Raw genomic sequence first — 27,953 nt, forward strand, 5'->3', positions numbered from 1 at the left:
AAGGCAGAAAGCTGTCAAAGAGCTGTCAAATTTTTCTGTTAGTAGATCCCTTCTGCCAAGTGAGGACTCTTCACTGGAGATACTCCTTTTGGAAGTTCTATGGGAAATTTCTCCCTGTGGATGGGAAGAGGCAAGTTAAAATGAAAGATACTTTGGTTGCCAAGCATTTAGATAACTGGGTTTGTGACGCCAGCTGGATGCAACAGTGGAAGATCTTGTAGATCTCTACACAAACTTTTAGGGAGTATCTGCACGGTGGTCTCCCTTTTCCCATGGCAGTCTTTGCTCCCAGTGCCCCATGGCAGCACAGAAAGACTGAAAATCATTCTCAGGTTTTGATTTAAGAAATGAGGAAAAGAAATCATGCAGAGTTCACACCAGTGAAAAGCTTTTGAAAATGTGGGTTCTACATTAGAAATGGTAGAAATGGAAAGTGGCATTCAAATTGAAAAAAGCTGTATGGGAGATTATAATAAAGTGAGAAAGCCAAGAGCCATAGCGTCTGAAAGGCATGTCCTCTGGCATGAACGGAACAAAAAATAAGAGCTTCAGATGAGTGTAGTGTAGAGACTGATAACCCAGGAAAGAAACAGTGAAGAATAGTCTGGAAGAAAAAAATTTCTATTTAAACAAGCTGCATGAGCATGTGACCATGCACACACACACATACAAAAAGACACACGCGCGAGCGCGCACATGCACACGCACACACAGAGGTAACTGTATCAAAGGGCGTGTGCTTCCATTGAAATACGAGAAGTCTAAAAGCTGAAATCAGGGAACAGGTATGTTTGCTTTTAAATTTGAAAGTTGCCATGGTAGACACCTCTGAACCAGAAAGGAAAACCATAATAATTGCAATATTGTAATAACTAGGAAAAAATATTACCAAAAAAAAAAGAAAAAAGAGTGGCTGCCCAACTCTAATAGTGCTACTGTATGTTAAAGAAGACATGCAGTCTAATCAGATAAATAGTTTAAGTGATTGACTCAAAAAACAAAGTCACCACTCATAAAAACTCCAGCTCTCAATAGCAAAAATGCAGTGTTAAGACTATACTTTAGCCCAGGATGGATGGATAGAATAACTACAATGATGCAGAAAACCCAAAACAATGAGATGTGTGAGTTGTTTTATATATATTTAGCACCTGCAGTATGATTGCAAGACAATGCCTGGAATACATTTGTAGACTGCACCATAGAAGAGCTATTCACAGAAAAGGCAGGTGGAGCAGCATTTCTCCACTGAATCTGGAGCTGAGCTCAGGCCTTGGTTTAAAATCCCACTGTCAAAGCCACAGTTTTGAATTAAAAAACAAAACAACCAAAACCAACAAACAACAATATAAATATGACTGTATTTGAAAGGAAACAGATGAAAGGGTGGAGTGTTCACAGGTGACATAAGAATTGCCTGAAAATACCGCAGATTTGAACAAATACATGATCCCTCTCAACAGCGTCTGTAGGAAGACTAACAAAAAACCCCACCATCAAACTACTGTAGTTCAAGATTGAAGTAAGGCCATCCTTACCAAATTAGCATGGGAGTTAAGGCAATCTGGTTCATGTACTTGGGTTTTCAGAAGGCTTTCAGGAAGATCCAACACTAAAGACTTTTCAAAGGTAAGAAGGATTAAAGAACACACTTGCTCGTGGATTAATAACTCATTTAAAAATAGGTAAAAATGAAGACATGGATATAGAGATATTCAAAGACTTTTGAATCTTTGTGGGAGCTATTAAATCTCTTGCTGGAGATGGGAAAGTATCAGATAAGTATTTTGAGGAAGGTCATAGCTGTACTTTCATGTAATAACATTTCCTTCTAGAGTGAGACTTGATAAATAAAACAAATACCTCTTAGTTGCATAAAAGCAGCAGTATGTAAGGACCTCACAGGATTTCATTCAATTTCTTCTTTTCCAGTTTTGGTCCTATTCAAGTCTTTCAGTGAAAGTGATTCTGCACTGTGAAGACCAGTATTTATTTTAATTATCTTTTTTTAATGTATTTGGCTAAAAAAGAAACTTTCCATAGAATCCATAGAGTCATTTAGGTTGCAAAAGACCTTTAAGATCATCAAGTCCAACCATAAAACTAACACTGCAGAGCCCAGCACCCGGTGCTGAGATCTCATTGAACATATCCTGATGCCACAGGGCCCACTGCATGCGTGGACAAGCACTCATGCATGGACCTAGACTGTTCTCCAGCTGCAGGAGGAGTGGCAGGAAGCCACTGATTTGGATATTTGAGACTCATTGGGCTGGGTGGTGCAATGCAGATATACTGTTTGGGTCTCTTCCACAATTTGCAACAGGGGTTTCAAACTCTGCTTTGGGTCCGGAAAAGATGAGGGCAGGGACCAAATTTATCTCCTCAGTGCTGAGAAGAATGCAGTGGGAGGCAGAAGAGCTGAAGCTTCATTGACTTCCTCAGTGTGAGCTACAATGAATGCAAACCAGTCATCTGCCAACGAAAATGTTAAGAATTATTAAAAAAATCCCAGATACGTGTCTTGTCATTAAAATAAACCCATGAAAAAATAAAGTAGGTTGTGATGAGAACTTTTAAAATGTGTTCTCTTATTTTGTGCAGCCTACATCACAGAGCTAAAAATTATACTTACGTTTCAGTGTTGCTGTGGTTACTGATACTATTCTTCTGAGTCTTCAGAGGAAATGAGTTGATCGTGTTAAGGAGGCTGTATACAGGAGGTGACCTTGGACCTTCACAATGGTTTAATTTATATTGGTCTAATTTCAAACTTCCATGGCCTAAGCTACTCTTAGCTGAAGCAGTTGAAGTGTAATTTTTCTGGTTTTATATAGACAAGTTAAAACTCTAACACTAAAGGTTGAAAGTCTTAGCCTGAAATCATAGAAGACAGAATTTGTTGTTCATTTACTATTGCTTCCCAAAGCACTCCATGAGGTAAACACTTTGTTGAATGTCCGAATAGACTTTCCCATTTAATTTGATGAATTCTATGTATTTAAGAATAGAAAGATATGTTTTCCTTTTGTAATAAGGATGATCTGGCAATCAAAAACATTTGTTCTTTGAAGCCTTTTCTATCCCCTTTCTCCCAAACCCACACTGAGTCCTTGTGCTATTTGCTGTGAATCACAGCACCACGGGATAGCTCAGGTTGGGAGGGATCTCGGGAGGTCTATGCTCCAATCTCCTGCTCACAGCAGGTTGGCTCTGAGGTCAGACCTGGCAGCTCAGGGCTTCATCCAGCTTATGCTTGAAAACCTCTTAGGATGAAGTATTGGTTCCTGCCCCAAAACATTTGTGACTTCCACGTACAGGAGAGACAAAGGCAGAAGAAAAGCCAAGTCACAGGAGGGATTAGGAACATACCATTAGGCTGGTGACAGAGCCAGGAGCAAAGACCTGATCTCCGGTACTCAGGTTAAGTCAGCAAAAGTCAACAAACTATTCCATAGACACAGATGTTATGTAGTTCCCAATTTCTCCGGAAGCAGCACAGCTATGCAGCCCTTCACTGTAGGCAGACCTCTCCCTGGGGCATGCAGTCATGTGACAGTTAAGAAGACAATCTCATAGCTTTGGTGACAAAACCCCTCAGGATCATTTAGTTTGTGGCTGTGCTGTGAGAAGCTGAGTGCGTTAAAGCAGACACGGTTCTGCATTAATCTTCCTACCTGGTTGTGTTGGATGAAGTGGCTTATGGCTGTTAGCATGTGATGGTGGAGCGATGCCCCAGGGGAGGAAAGATAAGAGCTGCTGCTGCTTGATGATAAAGCCTTTCAGCAATGAACTGCAAGTGGTTTGAGTACGTGGATGATTTAAAATCAGGAGACATGCAGAACTGGCCTTGTTCTCGGTATGCTTGTGCTGTAAACACATTGCGCTGATGACACTTCTCTTAAGCTAACACATTAGCTGTGTTCAGAGCCTACTCATGGCAGCTCAGAGCTAACGCACATCTTGTCCTACAGTCTTACTTGCTAATGAGACCATTTGTTTCTTGGCTGGAGAAGGTGGAAGCATATGCAGTGATTTACGACTAACAATATTGTAGGGACAGCTTAACTTTGTCTAAACCTAGTTTAGCTTAAATCAATTGGGTAGTTGTTTGAATTCACACACACAGTGCTTGTATTGTTTTCATTAGCTGTGTTTGGAAATCACTCTAGCTAAATCAGGGCATCCCCTGGTGTGACATAATGACGTCTCTCCTCAGATGAGTTGCATTGATATAAAGAAGCTATACAGGAATGGTCAATGCAGCACAAAGCTCTCTGTAAATAAGCCTTAAGGCACAGCAGCTTTAGATGGCCTGCTCAGGCATTTGCACTAGTTTAATTAATTTGGTTTGTTAATTGAATTCCACTAAATTACAGAAAGTTTTGATTTTAGACAAAGCCTCAGGCCCTGATCTTCCGTTTGGACCTGGCGGTAGCACTGGCTGAACTGCTTTTGGTGAACGCTTCATTTGCAACAGCACAGTGTTGGTCATCACCAGACTATTAGTGAGTATGACCCAATTTGCAAAATGGTTTCCCTGAAAAGCAGATTTGGGGCTGATGATGAGGTGGTCTCCTATTTATGGTCTCTGAGCTCACTACTATGGCAGAACTTCAGGTAAAATCCAAGTTCACTTTCAATTGTCTTTCCAAGTGGATGTGAACTGATAGCTCCTCAGCTAAGCAAAAAGGTTTTCTTCCTCCTTTACCTTGAGAGCCACGTGCCCTGTAATGCCATTCCTTGTAGAGTTGCTTTGCACAGCATCTTGGAATATCCTGGTTTGGCTGCTCCAAGACCAAGGAAAATTAGAGGGAAAGAATGGGAAAGCAAGAGAAACAGAGTGGCTGAAATCAAGAAAGAGCCTTGTCAGTGCCCCATCTGGGAACTGTGCTAGCTAGGTTGCTGTGCCTTGTCTGAGCAAAAGCTCTGGGCTGTACTGGCTCCTCCTCAGACATGGGGTGACACTTTAATCTGGACTGGAAAATACTTAAAGGGGGTTTTCTCTTGAAAGTACTGTGAAGATTTGATATGGAGATTGAACCCCATGTTCTAACTCATTGGGTCATTGTGTTTCCACCTCTGTTTTCTTGTGGCCTGTTAAAAATAAACAATCAAACAAAAAAGCAACCAAATACCTAGGAGTTTAGGATAAGAGGATAAGTCACTGTAACTGGTATGGGCATGTGGTAGAGAGCATAATAGTTAATTCTGGGAATTGCATACTTTTAAAATGCAAGAAAGTACCTTCACTCCATGTAAATGCATACAATTATAATGTAACTTGATTAAGCTTTCTGTGAACAATACATATTTCCTTAGAGTGCCAAATAAGAGCAAAAAGAGATGATCCAATGAGTAGACTGCAGCATTTCCTTGGAAATGACTCCCTAATTCCCGCTATGGGAAATTTCACTGGCAGCAATGATAGCGCATCTTCCGAGGGTCTAGAAATTACCTGTGCCTCATAAAAGTACCAATTTGGGGTTACTAACTCTTTCATTTTCCTCCTCAGGTGTGCTGTCTGGCTATGTGAGGCCTTCCTAGGGCAGCACATCTCTTGGGATGCCTTGTGGTGCTGGCACAGCCACTTGCCATGGAAAAAGAAATGGGATATATCCCAGGAAACACAGTCCCTCCAAACAGCCTGGTTCAGAGAGAAGGGAGCAGAGGGCATTAATTTGGGCGGGGTTGTGTTATGTCTTAGCATGCCTGTTTGGTGCGAAGTGGGAAATACCTGACATGAAGTGGCTGATAAAAATGTTTCATGTGCTTGCAGCTCTGAGATGCTGTCAGGATGATGTGAAACCCTTTCCTTACCCTGGAGCAAAACCCTATATGAGGAGGGAGAGCCCTTCATTTCAATTATCAAGGGAGAGATGGAATAAGATGCCAGGAGGTACATAGCAAACAGACGAGTTGGTTATTTCCTGGAGCTGCAGGTACTGGCTTCCCCTGGGTCGAGGACTGGACTGTACAAAGGGCTGAGCTCTGCACTCTCCAAGGGGTTTTTGGCCTACCAGCTTTGGGACTGATTGTGCTGGACTGATTCCTGGGTGAGGAAATACATCAGCACTTCCTTGGAAATTTTGCTCATCTGGTTGGGTTTTTTGTGTGATTTTCATCTCTGCAAGGATGCATGCACCTGGCTGCATCCATACACTGTTGCATGGGACTGGTGTTGCTGCTGGGGCACCCCCGGATTCCTGGGCCTGCAATGACATTTCTGCAGTGGTCCCTGTGACTGGAGAGGTCTCATGGGTGGGTGTCCAGCTAGGGATCTCCGGGCAGAGGGCTGTTGAGGTGGATCCACGTGCGGACCCGGGCGCTGCTCCCGCAGCACAGCGGCGTGTCCCCTGTGCACATGCAGGGCATTTTCCAGGAAAAAAAAAAAGCAGAGCTGGAGTCTAACAGGCGTTTTAGGCCTTTAGGACGGCACCGTCTAGCGGGCTGTGTGAGTACTGCTGACAGCCGGAGGAGCTCCTGTCCCACTGTATCCTTTCACGTAGGCTGCCTTTTTTTTTTTGTCCTTTTTTTTTTTTTTCCCCTTGTGGCTCTCTAGTGCTACTCCCTACTCACCTCAGCCTCAGACAGTGTTTTGCTCAGGTTTTTAAGCCCTCTTTATTCCCCAGAAAGCATGGAGAAGAGAGAAGAGGGAGAGGGAGAAAGGGAGGGAAAGGGAAAGGAGATGAAATTGTTGAGATGTGCCAGTGCAGATGCTGCAGATGGAGGGGAGGGAGAGTGCTGAAGTCCATAGACCTGTCCAGTGCTTCTGTGCCTGCAGAGACATTAGGCAAGATGTGGAATAGTAATTTCAGGGTCAGAGGACAGAAGAGACAAGAATTATTCACTGAAAAATCAAACTTGGAAAGCCCTGAGCCACCTAATGCTATTTTGAAGTTGTCTCTACTTTGAGTGGACGCTGGACTACATGACTAGCAGAGATGCACTGCAGTCTAAATTGTTTTGTGATTCTAGTTTTGCTCTATGTCTGCATTTTAAAACAACAAAATTCTCCCTTGATGATGTATGGTTTTTGGGAATCATATTACTGGCATTAGCCTCAAAAAACTGACCAGCTGCTTCTCTGAAATACTGATACATCTGTCTGCAGCATGGGCACATTTCAAATGTTACATCTCCCTTCCTTAGAATTACAGGACATTTTCTGACAAGTTTGGAAAAGGAAGACTACACTGCAGGGTCCAGCTGTCAAATTATGGTTTTGAACACTGACTCCATTCCTGAAATCATATTTTAAGAAGCAGAAAAACATATTTGCTGATCATAAAATGACCCCACCTAGGGCAGAAATGAAACAGTTTAAATTAAATTGATATTACCTGGCTCTGCAGAGTTCATAGCAGTAGCGCTATTCCATATAAGCAAGATTTCCGGAAAGACAGCAAGTGTATGTTGCAGGGGCATTTAAAGTGAGTAATAGTTGAATTTCTGAAGAAAAGATGCAAGGTCGGTTAATGTCTTCTGTTACCACAAGCAGTAGGTAGAGGAAAGTCTTAGTTAATTTTTGAGATCAGTCGGACTTGAGAGCACAAAGTGCTCCCTGCTGGAGAAGTAATACTGCCAGTGATTTTGCCCCCTTGCAGGAGTTCGGGGTTACAAATGGTTCTTTGAGAATGCAGTGACTGAACAGTGATCAGTGCAAGCAGATGAGAGCGAATTGCAACAGAGCTGGGCCATGTTGTGCAGACCAGGGTGCCCTGCTCAGTCCTACTCTCCTCCCCTATGTCCACAGAGGGGCTGGGGTTTACCTCTTCCCTCACATTTCACAGAATGATTTTGAATAGCTGCATATGCTTAAGTTTATAGAGGTATGAGAAACAGAAACGGTTGTGATTATTCTGCATAACAAAGATATATGAGGCAGGGAGAGGGAAAAGAAACCCAGAGAGAAAGACCACATCTGTAGCTGTCTGCAGCATTACATAGCCATGGTACTCCCTATTCACTGAAAGCACATTTGCCCTTCAGTAGTTTCCACATTATTAATGCTTAGGAAGAAAAAGGTGAGCTCTGCAGAGATCTATGTGACGTCAGGCATGGCAGATGTCCGGTTCTAAAGCCCACACTTTTTTCTTTTAAAAAAAGAAATCCCCTCAGAAGCACTATAAAGAAAAGGATTTGTGTTACCCTGTGCCTTCTAATATAACCATGAAGCAGAGTAATTTTGCATATTTATGCTCTTATTCTACAGGCACTTGCTGAATATTTATTATAGTAACATCTCTCGTGCCTTTCTGTCTGTTCATAGACAGCTCAATACCAGTGATTTGAGCATTCATTGCTTTAAACTGAAGCCAATAGTTGCTGAAAGAAAGTGCTTATTCCACACAAGTTCCCCACATCTTCTGCAGAAAAGATGATTAAGGGAAAACTGTTAACTCTAGAATATGATAATGATGACCTGCCTTCGGGAATGAGGCACAATTAATTACCTGCCTTGGAGTGATTTGAGTCTTAATGACAGGTTTCAGGCAAGCCAGCTACCAGGTGCAGATCTCCTTTACCTTGTAAGAGGGGAAGCACCCGCGTAATTGAACTCAGCATTTCACAACTGTGGATCCTGGATCTCTGATGGTCTGCGTAGTGTCAGCAAGTGCTCTGTGAGTTAAGAACCAGAACTTACCATATTTGCTTGTAGGCAAGGAAGGAAACCAAATGAGTGGTGGCAAGTCACAAGTGGTGTTCCCCAGTGCTCAGTACTGGGGCCAGTCTTTTTTAATATCTTTATAGATGATCTAGACCAGAGAATTTAGTATACCCTCAGTTACCTTGCAGGCAACATCAAGTTGGGTAGGAGTGTTGATCTGCTGGAGGGTAGGAAGGCTCTGCAGAGGGATCTGGATTGATGAGTCAAGGCCAGTTGTATTAGGCTCAACAAGGTCAAGTTCCAGGTCCTGCCCTTGGGTCGCAACAATCCCGCACAGCGCTACAGGCTGCAGGCAGAGTGGCTGGAATGCTGCCCAGAGGAAATGGACCTGGTGGTGCTGGTCGACAGCTGCTGAACATGAGCCAGTAGTATGCCCAGGTGGCCAAGAAGGCCAATGGCATCCTGACCTGTATCAGCAATAGTGTGGCCAGCAGGACCAGGGCAATGACCGCCCTCCTGTACTCAGCACTGGTGAGGCCACTCCTTGAAAGTCTTGTTCAGTTTTGGGCCCCTCACTACAAGAAAGACGTTGAGGTGCTGGAGTGTGTCCAAAGAAGGACAACAGAACTGGGGAAGGGTTTAGAGATTTAGTCTTATGGGGAGTAGCTGAGGGAGCTGGGGTTGTTTAGCCTGGAGGAAAAGAGGCCCAGGGGGCACCTTATCACTCTCTGCAACTACCTGAAAGGAGGTTGTAGCAAGGTGGGGGTCAGCCTCTTCTCCCAGGCAACTAGTGATAGGACAAGAGGAAATGGCCTCACATTGTGCCAAGGGAGGTTCAGGTTGGATATTAGGAAAAATTTCTTAATTCAAAGAGTGGTTAAGCATTGGGACAGGCTTCCCAGTGAAGTGGTTGTGTCTTCACTGCTGGAAGTGTTCAAAAAGCTAGTGGATGTGGCACTAGGGTTAGCCTTGATCACCCTGGCGGTCTTTTCCAACCGTAATGATTCTGTGATTCTATAAACATTAGTAAATAAACGGTCAAAGCTGAAGATTTATTTCTCTAATTTTTTTACTGAAAGTGAGAACTACACAAGAAGGTCCATTATTTTTTTCCCAAAAGTGGTAGTTGATGTTGGTGGAAAAAATAACTTCATGCTCACTCCTTTTCTTGGGCTTCACAGTTTTGTGAACATGCTTCATTAAGTCCTTCTCGGTCAGATCTGCAGGATGGGGGATGCCAGTGAAGACACCCAGATCAGGGAGCATGAGTCTTAGAGATTAAACCTAGCTGAATACTTGCCTTGAGTTCCTGCTGATTGCCAGGGAGGCAGTGCCTGAATTCTGGAGCTGAGCACACCCTGCTCTGGTTCCTGCTGGCAGAGTTCTCTCAAGATGCTCATCCTGATTATTCCATCAGAGCCGTGACCTGCATTAGTATGGGATCTACAGTGAAAAAATTCATCATCTATCTTGGACAAATTTCTGTATTTTCAGAATGCATTTGCCTTTTTTGGGGGGGTCTTTTTACTGGTTTTGCTTGTGTTTTCTTTTCAACACAGGATGGGAAGAGGAGGTGTAGGAGATAAGGTCAATGAATCCGCACCAAGACTATGACTGTTTTTGGCTGTCTACTCAGACAGACTATTCACTGTTTCTTGGCTTTATTTTCTCAGGAAGTGAGGTTTATGAGATTGACATTGTGCTCTCCCTCTATTCTTCTCCCACTTGTTTCAACCACACTGGTCAGGAAAGTAGATATATCAAATAACCAAATAATCTGAAATGTCAGCACGTTTACTGTGGAAATAGCTGGAGAAGCTTGGTTTCTCATGGAGGGAAAAAACAAGGAGGTCCTGTCTAATCAGACACCAAAGAACCCAGCTTGGGTGGCTGGGATTGAGAGGGAAATACTGGATGCTGAGTCATGCTGGTTCTGCTGCTCACACAGCAGTGAGAGTCAGTGTGAGTCAATTCAGCAGTGGGGAAACACAACCCAGACAATCTCCAGTCACTTGCCAGTGGGGCACTGCTCTGAGCACCAAGTTCTGGTCTCTGCTGCCATTTGTGGATGGGTGCTTTGGGCAGTAGGTGTCTAGAGGAAGGTCTGGCCCCACTGCTTGAACAGGGATGGTCAATGACTGGACCAACGATGCCGTCAGTGGAAGAGACTGCTGGGCCCTCACAAGGTGGCTGGATGGTGCAGACTTGGTCCGGAAACCTCCCTGTGGATGTGGTCCATGGTGGTGACATGGCACAAATGTTGGCTGTACTCATTTTTTTTAGAAGGGGGATGGAGGCAATAGGGGGCAAAGTGTCTTTCCGTGCTCCGGAGGGGATCATTGTCCAGAGAGACTCAGACTGTGTCATTGCAGAAAGGGAAATAGTACACCAAGCTGTTAATCCTATCACCCTGTACAGAAAAAAGGGATAGGGTTTAAATATGATGCTCACCTTCTTTTTCTCCAAGCCGGGTGCAGAACTGAGACAGATGGGTGCAGTCTGTATTGACAGGGGCACTTGCTTTCTAAGAAGGAGTTTTGTTCATCTATCCATCTGCTTTGTATCCATGCAACAGTGAAATGGAGCAGCTTTTGCATATTTATACCCTTGTTCAGCCTACAGCATTATGAGAGCCAAATGACACGATCACAGGGACATTTGCCCACTTAGAAACACTCCAGCAACTGTAGCAGAATAAATGTGAACTGAATGTTATAATTTAATTTTTGTTAATCAATAGTAGAGCTTGGCAAATTCTGCAAAGAGGTATTCATCGGTGCTAGCTCAAACAAAAATTGTTCTTTTGCTTTGGTATTCACTCCCCTTTTTAGTGGCCATTTAGAATGTGAATACAAACGATTTGTGCTCAGCTGGATACAAGTGGTACAGAGAGGCCGTTCCCCATAAGGGAGAGTAGCCTTGTGGTCTAAGTGCCATGACCCAGGAGTAGGGGACAGCTACCTACTGCTGTTGCAAACTTTCTTTGTAACCTTGAGCAAGTAATTTCAGGGAAGCATTTTGGAGCACGTATTGGATCAGGCACTTGACCATCAGAATATGGATGCTAGATCTTTTGAGAAATTTTGCCCTACATGTATCCAAACAGCTTCAATTCCCTATTTGCAAAATTTGGATAATCACATTTCCTTGTCATCTGCAATTTGTCTTGTCTCCTTACACCATAGACTGTTGCAGGTGGGGGCTGTCCCTACCTGTGGGCTACCGGGGCTCACAGAGCAACTCTGAGATCTCTGGAGCCACTGTTACAGAAAATAAATGAGCAGACAGAAAAACCTTTCCAAGGTTCCTGAATTGGTCATCTTCAAATTCCTTTGTTTTCCTTCTAGCCACATGTCATTCGGGGCAGGGAGCACGGGGCCAAATCTGTGTGAACCCTCTTGGTTCCTCCTGAGCTGCAGCGTCTCTGGCATTACCTCCAGGCTATGCATTCACAATGGGTATAAGGTCTGAGAAGTCCAGAAAGATCAAAGCACCTGGCACAGAAGTTTTTTGCCCCACTTTGATAAAAGAAGTGGTTCAAACACCATATTGAAGAAGAAAGTACAGGACCAGGCCTAAGACATGACAGCCTTTGGCAAGGTGAGAGCAGCTGTGAGCAGCTTACTGACAGTGCAGTGACAACCAGGGATAATATCAGGGCTTTTGAAAGCCTCCCATGAAAAGACAAATTAAAATGACTTCTGTGGATAGTTCCCAGATACACGAAAGTATGAATCTGCTAACATATTGGCCACTATTGTGTAAATGAACACCATGGCTCACTGGATAGTGTCCTTTCTTTATGTTACAGCAGGATGCGTATAACACACCTTTGTATATGCCCAAATATGTGCCCGTATACATGCTTAATAGAGATTATGCTGCATAGAGGCAAAGCAAACACCGTGTGTAGAGGCAGAAATGGCACATTTTTTGGAAACTTCTCAAAAAAAATTCCAGAAGTATCTCCTAATTCAAACAAAATATGTAACTCCTCCTTTTCTCTGTAGGTTCAAAGGCCAGTGCAAGTCAAGGCTGAATCGAGGTGTAAGGGTCTCCCCCAGTAACACACTCTAGAGTGCTGTGAAGGACAGGGGACCCAGGCTTCAATGAGAGTGACCTCAGCCTGTCTGTCAGTTCTGCTGGCTGCTGTTACTACCCCTCTGGCTCACCCTGTTTGGGCAGCACTCAGCACATGCAAAGACAGACAGTAAGCAGGACATACACAACTCTGCACCATTCCATGTTGGGGTATCCCCAAATCTTGTAGCTGGTAGTGATGCCATGTCAACACCCTGCCTCTGCCCACTGTGTCACCTTTGTAATGGGTTAGTGTGGCAAGGTTTTGCAGGGGGGAGCCTACAGGGTTGGCTTCTGTGAGAAGCTGCCAGAAGCTTCCCTCATATCAAACAGAGCCAATGCAAGACATACCCAAGGGTGAGCCCATCAGCAATGGTAGTAGTGCCTCTGGGACAATGTGTCTAAGAAGGGAGGAAAAAACTGTGCAACTGCAGCTGAAGAGACGAGTAAGAAAATGTGAGAGAAACATCCCTGCAGATATCAAGGTCTATGAAGAAGAAGGGGGAGGAGGTGTTCCAGGTGCCAGAGCAGACATTCGCCTGCAGCCCGTGATGCAGACCATGTTGAGTCAGCTGTGCCTCTGAAGTCCTTGCAGGTCCATGGTGGAGCAGATATTCGCCTGCAGCCTGTGGAGGATCCCACGTTGGAGCAGATGGATGCCTGAAGGAGGCTGTGACTCCATGGGAAATCCACACTTGAGTAGGCTGCTGGCAGCACCTGTGGTCCTGTGGATAGAGGAGCCCATGCTGGAGCAGGTTTGCTTGATATCCATCAGTTCCATCTTTTTCCACTGGTAAAAAAACCTTAGTGGCAATGTTGGTGCAGTACTGTGCTCCTTCTGACATGTCTCTTCCAATCCCAGTGTCCCCAGAGCTGGAGGCTTTGTGGTTCTCTGAATTCTAACCCTAATGCTAACTGTAACCCTAGTGGCACTTTGGATTTTGAAGGTGAGGTTTTGAGCATCATGACTGGCCCAGATTATAAAGGTGTGGAGACAGCAGTGTTGGTGCAGTGACATGTTCCATTTGAAATGCCTTTTCCAGCACCAGTGAATGCATTTTCTCAAAGCTTGAACTAAGATTGATGAAATTGATGACATATCTTCTATGGGACTAATCAATTTGTTGTGATCAGCACTTCAATTGTTGGTTGCCCCTAATAAAGTATGGATGGGTCTGGGTCGCAGGAGGTTTTGAGCGGGTGGGCATCCCTACAGGTAGAATCAGGTATTTTTTTTGGGTCAGGCTTTACAGCTTGTTCCTTTTCCAGCTCTTGTGGTTTAGTTAATTAAAAGGCAATAAAGGTTGCTCCTCTGCCAGTATTTATGTTTTTTCCTTCAGTCCTCCGCTCCATGATCTGCTGGAATTCCCTCTTCTGTCTTCATCTCCAATGTTCTAGCAAAATTTCTGGCCTTTGCCTCGCTGGTTTTCTCCATTAACCTTCTTTTCTATGGAGCAAACCATTAGTGGCATTGCTACTGCTTGGACTGTTTCACAGACCCTTTTCTTTCTCTTTACATTTTCTATCTATCTATCTATCTATCTATCTATCTATCTATCTATCTATCTATCTATCTATGTTTGGTAAAATTTTTCTGCCTGAATGATTATTCTCTCAAGCTAGAGCTGAGTCGAACGCTGTTGAATTACAGGTTCAGTAATTGCCCTAGCAGTTGGTACCAACCCATCCATCCTTGCAGGTTTAATTTTTAATCTCAGCATTAGATTGCTATATTGGTCCCTTCTGCATGAAATCTGCATTCAGTATTGTATTCAGTACCTGCTTTCTTGATTAAAAAAACACAACCCTCTGGTCCTTCCTCAGCTTTCTCTTCTTCCAAACTGAACAACTACACCATGGTTATGGAGAGCAGCAGTTCCTCTGCAGTTCTCTGCAGCAGACCCTGGTGTTCTCCCACAGCCTCTTCCCCCAGTGCTGCTGACATTGGGATGAGGTTTGACAGCACTGTGGTGGGGTTATAATCACTCACAGCTGTTCCTGGGGCTCCTGCGAGTCCCACCACTCCTGTACAGCAGTATCCACACAGGGTACTAGCAGCCATCACACAGCTCTGTCTTGCTCCAGGCTCTGACTCAGATCTGGGTCAAACCTGCTGCTGCATCTCTTCATCAGTGGCTCTGTGCCAGTGGTGACTGGGGACATGCGGAGGGTAGGGGTACAGCCCTTTGCCAAGGAGAGGTCAGAGAGGAAGCACGAACCTGATGGCTGCGTATGAGCCTGCCTGGGATCAGACCACCTAGCTCCCTCCCCTGCCCCGGGATCAATATCGCCCTGGAATCCGTCTTGGAGAGGCCACAGCCTGCACAGCTCTTCCAAAGACTTAATCATCCTCTGGCAAACAAAAGCTTCAGCTCCATGCTGCTGAGTCTCTCTTGCTATAGTCCTCAGAGTTGTTGCCAAACTGGATCCAGATCTCAAGTTTCTGCTCTATATTAGCTCTTGTAAGCCATCTATCACATCCTACCTGGGCTTGCTCCCCCACCGGTGTGGATGAGGACCTCTGCTGCAGAGGTATGTGTGTTTCTGCTTCAATTCCTTCAGCATTTCAGTCTCTTAAAAATCCATCTTTCCCTTTTCTAGACCTACACTCTTCTGTCCAAGCCTTCCCTTTACCGCTTTTAGTAGTCAATGTAGCTGCAACTTTCTTTCCACAAAGCCCACTGCCAACAACCTTAATAAGTCCTGACTTCAGTGCTCTCCTGGCAGACTGTAAATGCTTTTTCTGCTTCCCCTGGAGCACTTTCGCCCATGCAGTTCACCAGCTGCTGTGGTTAGGCTCCTACTGCATGACTCGGATACTAAACTTTGCTGTGGATGGAGAGTCTGTCTTTCCCCCTGTGAGCAGCCTTGTTTGTATCTGGTTTGTGGTGCTTAGTACAGAAGTCCCAGTGAGATCTGAGCCTCACCCTGTTGTCATTCTGTTTGGGCACCCTTCAGCACTTGCAAGGAGGTGCTCCAAGCGGGACACACACAGCTCTGAAGCACAAAGCTTCTATTTACTAGTGAACACAGACAGGATAGCTGGGGCTAAGTGAGCTACCCATTTGAGCACAGGGAGCCCCCAACTCCCATACAGCACCCAGTACCTTTGCTGCTGCACAGGCACCACTTCAGGGGGAAAGTTGGTCTCTGCAGACCCAGGGCATATCCTTGATGGAGCTGAGTTTCCTTATTTTACCTCCCTGCTTGCTTCTTGAGAGTTTTATACCTTTCCATAATGGGGCTTTTCTCTCAAAGCCTTGAGCTGGTAGTGATTGTCACCTCAACAATCCTATGTGCCTGTAGTGTCACCTTTGTGGCCTTTCTTGGCTCTGTTCTGCAGATGTCCCAAGGCTTCCTGATAACTATAATACCCACTGCAGCCTAAGCTACAGCCATGAGGGTTGTACCAGAGCTGGGCTCTAGGATCTTAGGTGTAGACAGTCAGCCTCGAGGAGTTAAGAAGATGGTGACTGGGTTTGTAGACAGAGGTTTATATTCCCAGCTGCTGCTGGAGATAGTGCAGCAGCTGCAGGGAAGGGAACTCTAGTGACCCCTCTGATTAGCTCATGTAAACAAATGGATGCTGCTGATACCAGGTCTCCAGGACCACATCATCTCCATCCTGACTTCAGCAACATCACTTTTGGGATAAGTGCTGTGTCCACCATGTCAACCTGAGCAGAGACCTACATTAGTGAGCACTAGGAATGTCATTAAGATTTTTCCGTCTTCCACAGAAGAGAAAGGTTTCTTCTGAGCAAAAAACTGGCAGCAATAGGTGTGCATCAGCAGGATGTTTGAGCAACAGTGATTATAGGAGTGTAGTAAACAACAGGACTGAGCTGCAATGGTGCAGAGAGAACCAGAAGTTGTGTGTTTTGTCTGTGTATGTGGGCTGGCACATCGCTTTTGTAGCTCATCTGTATGATTTACCTTCTCCTCCTACTGTCTCCTTTTATTAAGTTAAATCAATCATCCCAGTGCTCTGTGATTTATGGCTTTATGTTTTGCTGGGAACGGTCACGAAGCAAAAAGTGGAAGTTTTGATGTATTAGTAAAACTAAACTTTTCTGCCGGGGGTGAGATTTAAAGAATTTAGTTTCCTCTTGGGTGAGTTCTGACAGATTATATAAATTTCCATCCTCCCTTCTTCCTCCTCCTCAATCCACACCTAGTCACAAAGAAAGGCCTTGAAATAAGTGGTGGACCAGGTTCAGCCATTTCCCAGTCTGTCAGCCTGTCCTGGCACACCTTGACCTACATCCTGCAATACCTGTGACACTTTAGCACTCTGTGGTGGCTCTGCCTTAAGCCATGGATGAATAAAGCTAAAGAACTCAGTCCCACCCCAGACTGCCCTGATGGCTTCCAACATCTGAGTGTGACTGGCACCAGCCATGGCCAACTGAGTGTTCAATGACTCCAAGGATGGAGATGTCATCAGCTAGCTGTCTGAGCAACAGTATGTGGCATGGTCAATCTTTGTCTCCACCAGGTTCATTTAAAAGAAAAAAAAGTTCATCCAAAGAAAATCTGACCAATGCAGGAGACTTTGTGCTGGGAGGGAATGGAAAAGGAGTTTCCCATTGAAGTGGAGGGGGAAATGGTTGGTCAAATACCAAGATCACAGTCTGTGGAGCACTGCAAACATACTGGCTTACCCACCACCCCATGTGCTCTCCATTTCACACCTGGACAGAGAGTTTTATTATTCTGTGTTGGAGAAAAAGGCAGAGGAGCAGGTATGGCCCTACCACAGCACTGTTCCCTCTTTCAGAAATGGAGACATTGTCTGTCCCTATCATATCCCTTTAACTGTGCCAAGCAGCTCCTATTACCCCTGTTCTCTCTATGTTATGGGGTATGTGTGGCCACAGGCCCTAAGAAACCACATAGGGATGTTAAGGTTTTACAGCTTTCTAAACCTACTGAAAGCCCTTTTTGTTTTTGCAGGGGGAATGTCTACTGTGTGTCTAAATCATGTCTCCTTGCCTCCTGTCCTTCCCAAGCTACTTCCCAAGTCCAACACTTCTCCTTTTGACTGGAGGCTTGAGAGCTAGTGGACTGAGATAGTAATGATGTTTATCAGTTAAGCAAAACATGCATCTAAAAAGCTTCTAATACCTTAACTACCTTATGAATACATAACTTTAGAGGTATAATTCCCAATTATGTTACTGCAAGTAATGCAAACTGACATTTCTACTGCTTATTAATGTTAGTACTGATACATAATTATATTACCATAAAGAAATCTTATAAATCAAGCACTTACTAAGTTGCAATTCTATTGCCTTTCTTCCTGCACTTAGTATTAAGGTACCAAGTCTATTTTCAAGGGTAATTTGTGACTTAAGTGAGTATTTCTTGGTTCTTACTGAATGGTAAGATAATAAAATCATAAAATTTTCCTTCAATCTCCTTCTGACAAGGGTTCCTTGTCCTCTCCCTGGCCAAATGGATGCTCTAGATCCCAGCTGTGACCATTTGTCCTTGCACATGGGGCTGAAAGCCAGAGCTCCATGCCCCACTGCCCAGTATGGTGGAACAGTGCCAGCTGATGTGCAAGGCTGCCGTCAAAAGGACAGTAAGCTCAGGTCTGCTCAGAGGGTATTCAGAGGCTGCTGCAGGGAGCCCTGGTCTGTGGCCTCCTCTGTACATCCTTCAAAATCCTGACTGACAACCCTGGACAGAGTCATCAGCTAACCCAGCTCGTCCTCACCTGCAGTGGGTGACAGAGTACCTGGGATGCTCCACAGGGGACCCAGTGCCCACTGAAGTTAGCATTGCATTTGGTCAGACCAAGCTCCAACACTGTGACTGGGGAAAACTCACCTTTGCCTCCTGCTAAAAAGACAGAAGACAAAATGTTTGTCCAGGCCTTGCCCCCTCACCCATAGTTCATGCCCCAGCCATCGCAGCACAAAGTTTTACTTCATTTCTTCTTATGCAACTTAGAAAGAAATAAAAGAAATTTTGTGACTACATCAGAGAGAATACCAGGTGAATTAAATCCGAGGCATTTGTAAATTCAGTAGAGCATAACAGCAGCTGGACCTTATCCAGATCCAGGAGGAGCACCCTACCCATGGAAACCATGTTCAGAGCAAGAGGAAGAGCAATGGGACAAAGGCTCAGCATAACAATGAGACAGCTGTCTTAGATGACTGGGGAGAGGCACACCAGTGAGGCAAGGAGATGTGTAAGCAGGGTCAAAAGGACTGCAGTCCCTGGGCAAGCACAGGCTGCCAACACTTTCCCCCTCACACAGTAACACAGATGTGGAGCTGTTGAGCAGCGAGTATCTTCCTTGTTGCAGCCTTATCCAGCCCCACTGAACCGGCAAGCTCCCATAACCCCCAGCTCAACTCATGCTTCACTCCAGAGTGCTGACAGCTTGGGCTGGATTGTTGGTCTCCTGTGCTCCTCAGGCTTCACCCCTAGCCTGGAGTTCTCCACTGCACCTTCAAGTTTCATACCCACATGTGGGGTGGCCAGTGCTCAGCCTAGGCCTGCAGGTGGTGGAAGGCACATGCAGACCTGGCTGCCGAGACCCAGTCTTGGTCCCAGGAGTCATAGGTGCCTTCTAGCAGAACAACCACTGCTTCTGATACCTTCTGCCAGAATGGGATCTGCTGTGCCTGCCAGTCAAACTCAGAGAAAAGGCATCTCTAGGCTCCTTCAGAAGAGCACAGAGGAGCTGCCAGTCTGTAACTGAAAACACTTTATAAGAAACAGAGTTGAAAAGCTACAAGTGTTGACTTTTTTTCCATATTTGCTACTTTATACAACTGCAAGTGTGAGAAAGGAAGAATGCTGAGCTTGAAGCAAAACCAGAGCATTATCACATTCTCTTTGAACATATGTCCATATTACTCTATTAAAGCACTTGCTTGGTTTACCTTTTAGGGTTTAAATTTTTCTAAACCTTATATTTAATCCTCTTTTTTTTTTTCCTTTAAGAAGCCAACCAACCAGCTCATCAAAAGAAGACACTGGAGAAGTAAAATATCCCTGTGGAGTTTTCAGTGTTTGAAGCCCTAAATCCTGCTGAGAACCACGGATATCAGATTTACAATACATCATTTTAAATAAGCTCTTTGCATCAAGGGATTCTTCAAACAGAGCAGCAGATATTACTACGTATATTTTGCCTGTTTCTTTATCAAAAAACAAATATAAAGCCTGGTTCTGTAACATAAACTACACTATCTAGAAGACTACTGTCTCTGTTAACATTAAACTGACATTTGCCTTATCACATTAATGTTATTTCATCGCTGTACCAAATTTTAAGACTAGGGCATGAGCATCTCATTTGAATGACCTGTCAGTTTTATGTAATTTACATTTACTTAAATCATTCTTGCCTAAATAATCTTTTTGTGCATGTGTATGTGGCAAGGATCGAGTACGAAGAATTCTTCTGCTGGGGTTTTCAAGTAGCAAAGTTATTTAGTCCTAGTAATGGACTAAAGTAAGCACTTCGCAAAAAGTCTCAGCTCCCCGACCTAAAAGAGATTATGTAGTTTGATATCTTTTTTCCTGATCTTGTTAGAAACTGCCACTTTATCTTAGCATGAGAGCAATACTGTGGGGAATGATTTGTGTGGCAATGTGTTATGCTTTAACCTCAGACAGCAACTAAGTCCTGTAAAACCACTCGCTCACTCCCCCCACATTGGATTGGACAGAGAATTGGAAAAGTGAGAAAGCTTGTGGGTTGAGATAAAGTCAGTTGAATAGGTAAAGCAAAACCCACGCATGTGAGCAAAGCAAAGCAAGGAATTAATCTACTACTTCCTATAGACGGCAGGTGTGCAGCCATCTCCAGAAAAGCAAGACTCCACCACACATAATGGTGACTTGGGGAGGCAAATGGCATTACTCCAAACATGCCCCCCTTCCTCCATCTTCTCCCGGTTTTATATGCTGAGCACAATGCCATATGGGATTGGTCAGTTGGAGTCAGCTGTCCCAGCTGTGTGTCCTCCCAACTCATTGTGCGCTTCCAGACTCCTTACTGTTGGGGTGGGGTGAGAGGCAGAATATACCCTGACTTTACTGTAAGCCCCGCTCAGCAGTGACTGAAACATCTCAGTATTATCAACACTGTTTCCAGCACAAATCCAAAACATAGCCCTGTACTCTACCCCAGCCAAAATCAGCACATTCTCTACCACTTATTCCATACCATTTATATCACGGTCAGGTCCCGCACTATGCAACACATCCTCCATAACAACCCTGCTGTCTTCCCATCCTTTGATACACAGATATCATTCCCCTAGCCTGTGGACCACCCCTGCATGTAAATGCATGTAAAATGTCTACAAATGTCCACTGAGTTAATTTAGTCCATGACTTCAGGTTCCATCTGTTATGGTGGTAGCTCAGGATAAGTGAGGTGGTGTGTTCCATGGAGTTACTGGGCACCAAAGGCAACTTGGGCTGGTCACTGCTGTGCTTATGCTGCCCCTTGCAAGGCTTGTCCTGCACTGATTGGGGTGGTTCCTGCTGATAGTAAGAAGCACAGTACTACAGCGAGCAGTGAAAGTAAAAATCAGCCACTAAGGAGCACTGGGCTCATTACAATCATACAATCAGTCAAGCAAGCCCCATGGCAAGCACAGGAGCCTGTCAATTAATAGCTAAACAGCAAGAACAGCTATAACTTCAGTCTAGCACCTTTCAGTCTGCCATTATCTGGAACTCTTCGAGCCCCACACTGGGAATCAAAAAGGATTTTATGGGTTTAATCCCAGTTGGCAACTAAGCACTGCCCAGGATGGGGGAGAGAACTGGAAGAGTATAAGTGAAGAAAACTCCTGGGTTCAGATAAGGGCAGCTTAAAAAATTAACTCTATCCCAGTCAAAACCACCACACAATGAATATAGATTACCTGACTGAAATAACAGAGTTTCTCAAAATGGGGTCATTGTAGGTGTCAGCCCTTAAAAGGTTTTCAGCTCTGCAGAAGTACAAGTAGAAGAAACCAGCTGCTTGCAAGGCTCATATCATTCAATGTAAGTGAATGAACTGTGAATATGCAGAGCTAGCTCTTTATCAAGAAAATATTAAAGTGATTTTACTTGTTAGAAAAATATCCATCTTAAATTCATGACATTTTTGCAAGGTTACAGTGCTTGGGCTTACTCAGGAAGATTGCTTTGAGTAGCAACCAAGTGTAAGCTTTAAGCTGTAAAGTAATACTAATATAATGTCAAAAAGTGCTGAGGCTGGTATGATGTATGTGAGAGACATACATGTGAGATTAGCCTGTAAAATTCAGATACTGTAGTGCATAAAGAAAAACTAGATCAGAGAAGACTTGGGAATAAAAAAGAATCAGTAAAGGTGAAAGTAGAAAGTATATATATGTTTTGATATGTATCTAAATCTTCCCCTTAGCTTGCCACTGTAGTTAACATCTTACTTTGCTATGCCATGTTAGAAACCCAAAGAGTATTAGCATGCCATGACAGGTCATGAGCTAAAGTTGGTCTTGTTGCTATGTTTTATCCCTTGATGGAGAGCAACTGCTTTGGCTTAGTGATGAAGAGGTATTAACTCACATCAGTGTTTGCTTTCTGTTGTGTGAACACTGAACCTCTCAAAGGAAAATTTGAGAGTTTGACAGCACAGAAATATGTTTACCCTCTGCTCTTTTGAATAACCCAGCTCTTGCTCCATGCACCACAGACATCTTAATAATCCCTGTCTTCACCAGTCAGGAGTTGGGTCTAGAAAATACTATTCTTAGGACCTAATCCTTGTATGCCTCTTGAAAATGAATATTCAAATTCACAGAATTAGAATGTTCAAAACACTGAAACATGCAGCAGGATAACACTTCATTTTCCTCATAAAAAAAAGCAAATCCTTCTTGATTTGATGTAAGTATAGACTTCAAAATCACTTTGCTTTAAATCATGAGTTTGAGGTACAATCTGAGGTACAGTCACAGGACAACAGGATAAGAACCTCTTTGTCACAAGCAAGGGTTGCAGTCCAGTACACTCTTCTTTTATGTCTGGAAAATGAGATGTTACTTTTTTTTCTCTATAAAGTGGAAGATTTTGTTCCTCTTCCCCCCTTCTTTTATTTTCCTACTTTACATCTTCTTAATCAGTGAGCCTTAGTCGTGTTGCATTTTCTGGGGAGTGAATGTTCTGGTGTAGCAATGCTGCTTAATATCTGTACCAAAGCTTAAGCCAACCCAAACATTTGCATCTGAGATGTATGAGGTTCCTGATCTAGGTACTATTTTAATCATGGCGCTGCTTTCACAATCGTTTTACTAAACTATTAAGAGAGAAAGAGAATCATTACGAATGACTCTCAGGAATCTGATAAAAAACCCACTCTAAAACATTGTGCAAGGCACAATATTTGTTTTAAATAAAGGGAAATCCTACCATGACAATACTGTGATTAAAATGCCAAGAAAACGGTTTAATAAACATCAGAGACATCATGGGTAACTCTTGCTTTGATGATCACTGATTAATTATCATATGGCGCTTATGCTTAATGTTTTTTGGACAAATTAGAAATTCTGCCTCAGGCCGCCAGACGCTGCACTCCCAGTACCGCACAAAATGGATGTGTGCTGAAGAATGACAGGATTTGGTTCAAAATGCTGAAAGCAAGCCAAAGCAACTGCAGATGCTTGCTCTGTAAATTGTCCCAGGGGCATCATCTGCAGGAGGAAATTACAGGTTTTCAGTTGCCCCACAGCACAGCTGTACCAGTAGTTTGTGTGAGAGTCACATATAGGAACAGAAGACACATTTTAATTCTACAGTCTCTTGCCTTCTTTGGATAAGGTTAGAGGCTGGAGCTAAACATCTCTGCATTTCATTTGTGGCACCTTGCTTTTGAGAGATTGGCAGCACATGCAGGTAATGCAGTAGTACATGCATTTGTGTGCACTAAGGCACTTCTTGAGCAGTAGAAGAGCTCAAACAGAGCAACTTAGGTGCTGTTCCTGATAGATCTTGTGCAATCTGTGCTACTAACTCTTCATAGCTTGTTCTGAAGCTTATTAAGTTGTCAGTATTTTCTCTCCTGATTTTTCACTGGTATTGTGCTTTACAGCACTACCTAAAGTTTTGCAAAATATTCAGAATGAAATCAGCAAAATGCATATGCCCAATTGAGATACTAATCTGATAAACTGAGGGTGTAACTTATTTACACATCCAGAGACCAAAGAGCTATGCTTAGTCTACAGCCATTTAGATTTTTCCTCACTCCCATAAAACTTAGTCTCAAATTCTAATTCTGCAAGCCATTTTTAACCCTATGAATATCAACACAAGTTCTTCTTTTTTCTTACCATGTAGTTATAATGCATAATAACCTTTAATGGGCAATAAACCTTTAATTTTCAATGAGCAGAGTTCAAACTGTAGTTCTGTTCTCTCAAATATTTTAGGAAAGGTTACTGTCTTAGTGTGGCAAGCTCCCCTGGCTACATCTCCTCAGTAATCTTTCTTTCTTAAGAAAGAGAAATAAGGCCTTAAGTACTTCATAACTAAAGCTTCTGTTAAATCATTTTGGCATATTAAGAATAGATGAGGAGAAAAGTGAAACTCTTTTTCACCTCTGTTATAATCTGAATTATTCTATCTCTACAGTTACCATTGACCAATGATCCTTTTCCTTCCCTTGGGGTGTTTTTAGTGATGATCTTTTTCTGATGACAAAACCCAATACCTTTTCAAAGAGCAGGTCACTTTGAGGGCACACAGGCTATGTTTATGTTATTTTACTTGGACACATATTCCTTTTGTCATTGGGATTTACAGCACAGTTAATATTTCTCCGTGTTTAGTCTTAAGTGACTGCACACCAGTTTTCCCTGAAGGAAAGAATAAATGATTACTGCTGGGGCTGCCCAGCTCTGGTCCTTCCAGATGGTGGTAATCAGAGATACTCAGCTGTTCCATAGGTAACTCGGGACATGCTGAGCTACCCGGTGGTTTCAAACTGAGCAAGTGCAACATTTTGTAAGACTAAAAGCTCAGTGAGTTTTTCTGCAGGGCGACATTGTCCAGCACAGACATAGATAGTACTGTCTACCTCCTGCAGGTTGCCAAAAGCAAGCGTGCACTTGCGGGTAAAGGACAGCAAGCAACTTATCAGTTACTCAGTAAGGACCACAACTTTCCTCATATGAAAATTTCAGAGGTTTCATACAAGCACTTATTCAAATGTCATCAGTGCTTCAGCTGAAAAACCGCTCTTCTGTCTGTACCTCAGTCTGAGGTACAGTCACAGGACAACAGGATAAGAACCTCTTTGTCACAAGCAAGGGTTGCAGTCCAGCACACTCTTCTTTTATGTCTGAGTTACCCAATCACCTCAATTACTTTAATGTGTCTCTGTGAAGGTTATTTGTCACTTAGAGCAATTTATCCTCAGGTGCTTTGCAGATCTACTCCAGTAATTTCCTGTTAATTAATTGTTTACTTACATAATGTTGTAAATAAAGGGAAAGTGGGGGAATCCCATTTAGGTTCCTAAATAAAAGCCAGCTGTTTGGCCATATTTACCCTCACTAACTGCTGTTTTCATAGCTATAGCGTTGTTAAAGGCTTTGGCTATTGCTACCATATTTTTTATTAAAATCCAGATGTTTAACAGGGTAACAATAAGATCTACTGAGCACTTCTGGCATGCTAGTTTTAGCTCATAAATCATGGAATGGTTTGGATTGGAAGGGACTTTAAGGATCATCTAGTTTCAACATTCCTGCTGTGGACCAGGGATACATTCCACTAGATCAGGTTGCTCAAAGCCCCATCCAACCTGGCCTTGAACACTTCCAGAGATGGGGCATCCACAAGTTCTCTGGGCAACCTGTTTTAGTGCCTTACCACCTAGACAGTGAATAATTTCATTCTAATGTGTAATCGAAACCTACACTTCTTCAGGTTAGAGCCATTGCCTCTTGTCCTATCACTTTATGTCTTTCAAAAAGTACCTCTCCAGCTCTCTAGTACCTTTAGGTACTAGAAGGCTGCTAGAAGGTCTCCCTGAAGCCCTTTCTTCTCCAGGCTGAACAGCATCAACTCTCTCAGCCTTTTCTCATAGGAGAGGAGTTCTGTTCATTCTGGTCATTTTTGTGTCCATTGTCTGGTCTCACTCCAGAAGGTCCATGTTGTTCTTATGCTGGGGGTCCCAGAACTGGACATGGTACTCCAGGTGGAGTCTCATAAGGGGAAGAATCAGCTTCTTCAACCTGCTGATCATGCTCCTTCTGATGCAGCCCAGGCTTTTTGGGCTGCAAGTGTACATTGTTTGGTCGTGTTGAGCTTCTGGTCAACCAACAACCCCAAATCCTCAGGGCTGTTTAAAATGCATTTAAAGCTATTACTTTACAAGTGCATCCATCAGGTTAGATCAGTATGTGTTTTCCTCCAAAACTCCTTTCTATGCGTCAAAAAAGAATAGAGACCTCTGTAGGTAAGAAATTGAGAACAAAGACCAATGCTTTGAATAGCCTCCTTTTCTACAATATTTCCTTAGTTTGTAATGTTAATGCTTAAATATTTGTATCTTTGTAATCTTGAATTTATTCCATTAAAGATCATACCTTTCTCTTCTCAGAGGGAGCCACTGCTGTTTGTCTGTTGTTTTTTGATGAGATTTATTAAGGCAGTTGGTGACCTTTCCTATATCCCCTATTGATTGTCTGAAGTGGCTTGGCCTGACAAAGGGGAAAATATCTACAGTGTTTTAGGGTGTCTAGGACTTGTTTATTTACCTGGTTATGCAAGGTACTTACAGAATGACTGGCTGATTGATTTAATGCTGCTTTGTACTGCTGCTGGCATCCTTCTGGGAAACAGGACTGAAAAAGGCCTTTCTGCAGCTAAGAGTTTATGCCTGTGTCCATGCATTAACAAACTGTATGTAAGGCATTTCAGTCAAAACCATCCCTTGGGACCCATGGCTGTTCATTTGATCAGGGTTTGGGATGGCCAGTCTAGGCTTATACATGCTGTTAGACTGCCCGGTGGCAGTGCAGCAAGTTACTGTTGGGACAGACTTGTGTCAAAATCCGTTTAAATGAAAAAGGGAAAAAATATCACGAAACGTAGCAAAAGAGCCACTCTAACTTCTGTTGCCACTATATAACAGAGCAAAGGAGACACAGGACAAAACAATGTCTTCCTTCAGCAATTCCAATCCTGGATTTATCCTGTGAAGGCCTAGGAAAGAGATCTTGGATAACTGGCAGAGTGGGGATCTGTGGCCAAATTGTGACTGCAAAGTGTGAATGGATCGGGGAGACCTTATTTTACCCTGGCAAACCAAGAATAAAGCACTTACGATGGTCCAGAAGCCACAACATGGATTTTCACTTCTGCAGCTAACTTGGGACAACTGATCCATGTGTTGGGGGGGGGGGGTGTCAGGAAAAGGTTTTTCACCCAAAGGGTGACTGGGCACTGGAACAGGCTTCCCAGGGAAGTGGTCACAGCACCAAGACTGCCAGAGCTCAAGAAGTATTTGGACAATGTTCTCAGGCACATGGTGTGTGTTCCTTCCAAATTAGGATATTCTATGATCCTATGACTCTATATGAGCAGCAGGAATCCTTTAACAAATAGTGAGTGAAGGTGAGGTCTGTCCTGTCACAGGGTGGTAGGCCAGTCAAACACTGTGGAACAGCATGTCTGCCACGGTTCCTGGCATCTGGGAGCAGATGATGGACATGGAAGAGCTAAGACCCATATGGAACAAAGGAAAAGGAAGGTGGAGAATAGTTAGATTTGGGATCTGGGGATGGGCAGTACTAAGCATAGAGACGCTCATGATCCTCTCTTAGGTCAGATGTGTTTTCTCATATTTTAAGGCAGCAAGCTATCAACTGACCACTCAAGAAAGAATAAACTGCCTTCTAGTGACTAAATCACTGCAATACTCTGAAACATAACACCACTGACTCACATCTCTTATCTGTCTCACATCAATAAACATAAATGATGCAAAGCTCTGGACGATGTGCCCAGAGGCACCGTGCTACTTCTCTTGGCTGAAACTGTATATGAGGGTAATTAATCACAGTTGGGTAACAATGCATCTGGGATGACTGATCCCCAAAATCATTCCTAAGGAGATAAATGATACTACCCCCTTAAAGGCTGGGACCAAGAGCCTTGAAACACTCAAGGGAAAACTTTCCCTTGCCTCTTAGTACTATCCAGGAAGAGAAAAGAACACCTCAGAGGAAGAACTATATAC

General features: G+C 43.6%; 1 long non-coding RNA gene across 1 annotated transcript in view; it reads right to left on the bottom strand.

The window, feature by feature from the left end:
• The window catches only part of LOC113964697, a 28,191-nt gene extending 1,843 nt beyond the window's left edge, over window positions 1-26,348 (bottom strand). Inside the window, exons 1-2 of the long non-coding RNA XR_003533263.1 lie at window positions 26,299-26,348; window positions 24,342-24,396 (exon numbers count right to left, since the gene is read on the bottom strand). This is a non-coding gene — a long non-coding RNA (uncharacterized LOC113964697). The remainder of the gene's footprint in view (window positions 1-24,341; window positions 24,397-26,298) is intronic.
• Between the last annotated feature and the right edge of the window lie 1,605 nt (window positions 26,349-27,953).

The sequence above is a fragment of the Neopelma chrysocephalum genome, unplaced genomic scaffold, assembly GCF_003984885.1.
Source record: "Neopelma chrysocephalum unplaced genomic scaffold, ASM398488v2 Primary Assembly neopelma1_43, whole genome shotgun sequence".
Taxonomy (NCBI): Eukaryota; Metazoa; Chordata; class Aves; order Passeriformes; family Pipridae; genus Neopelma; species Neopelma chrysocephalum.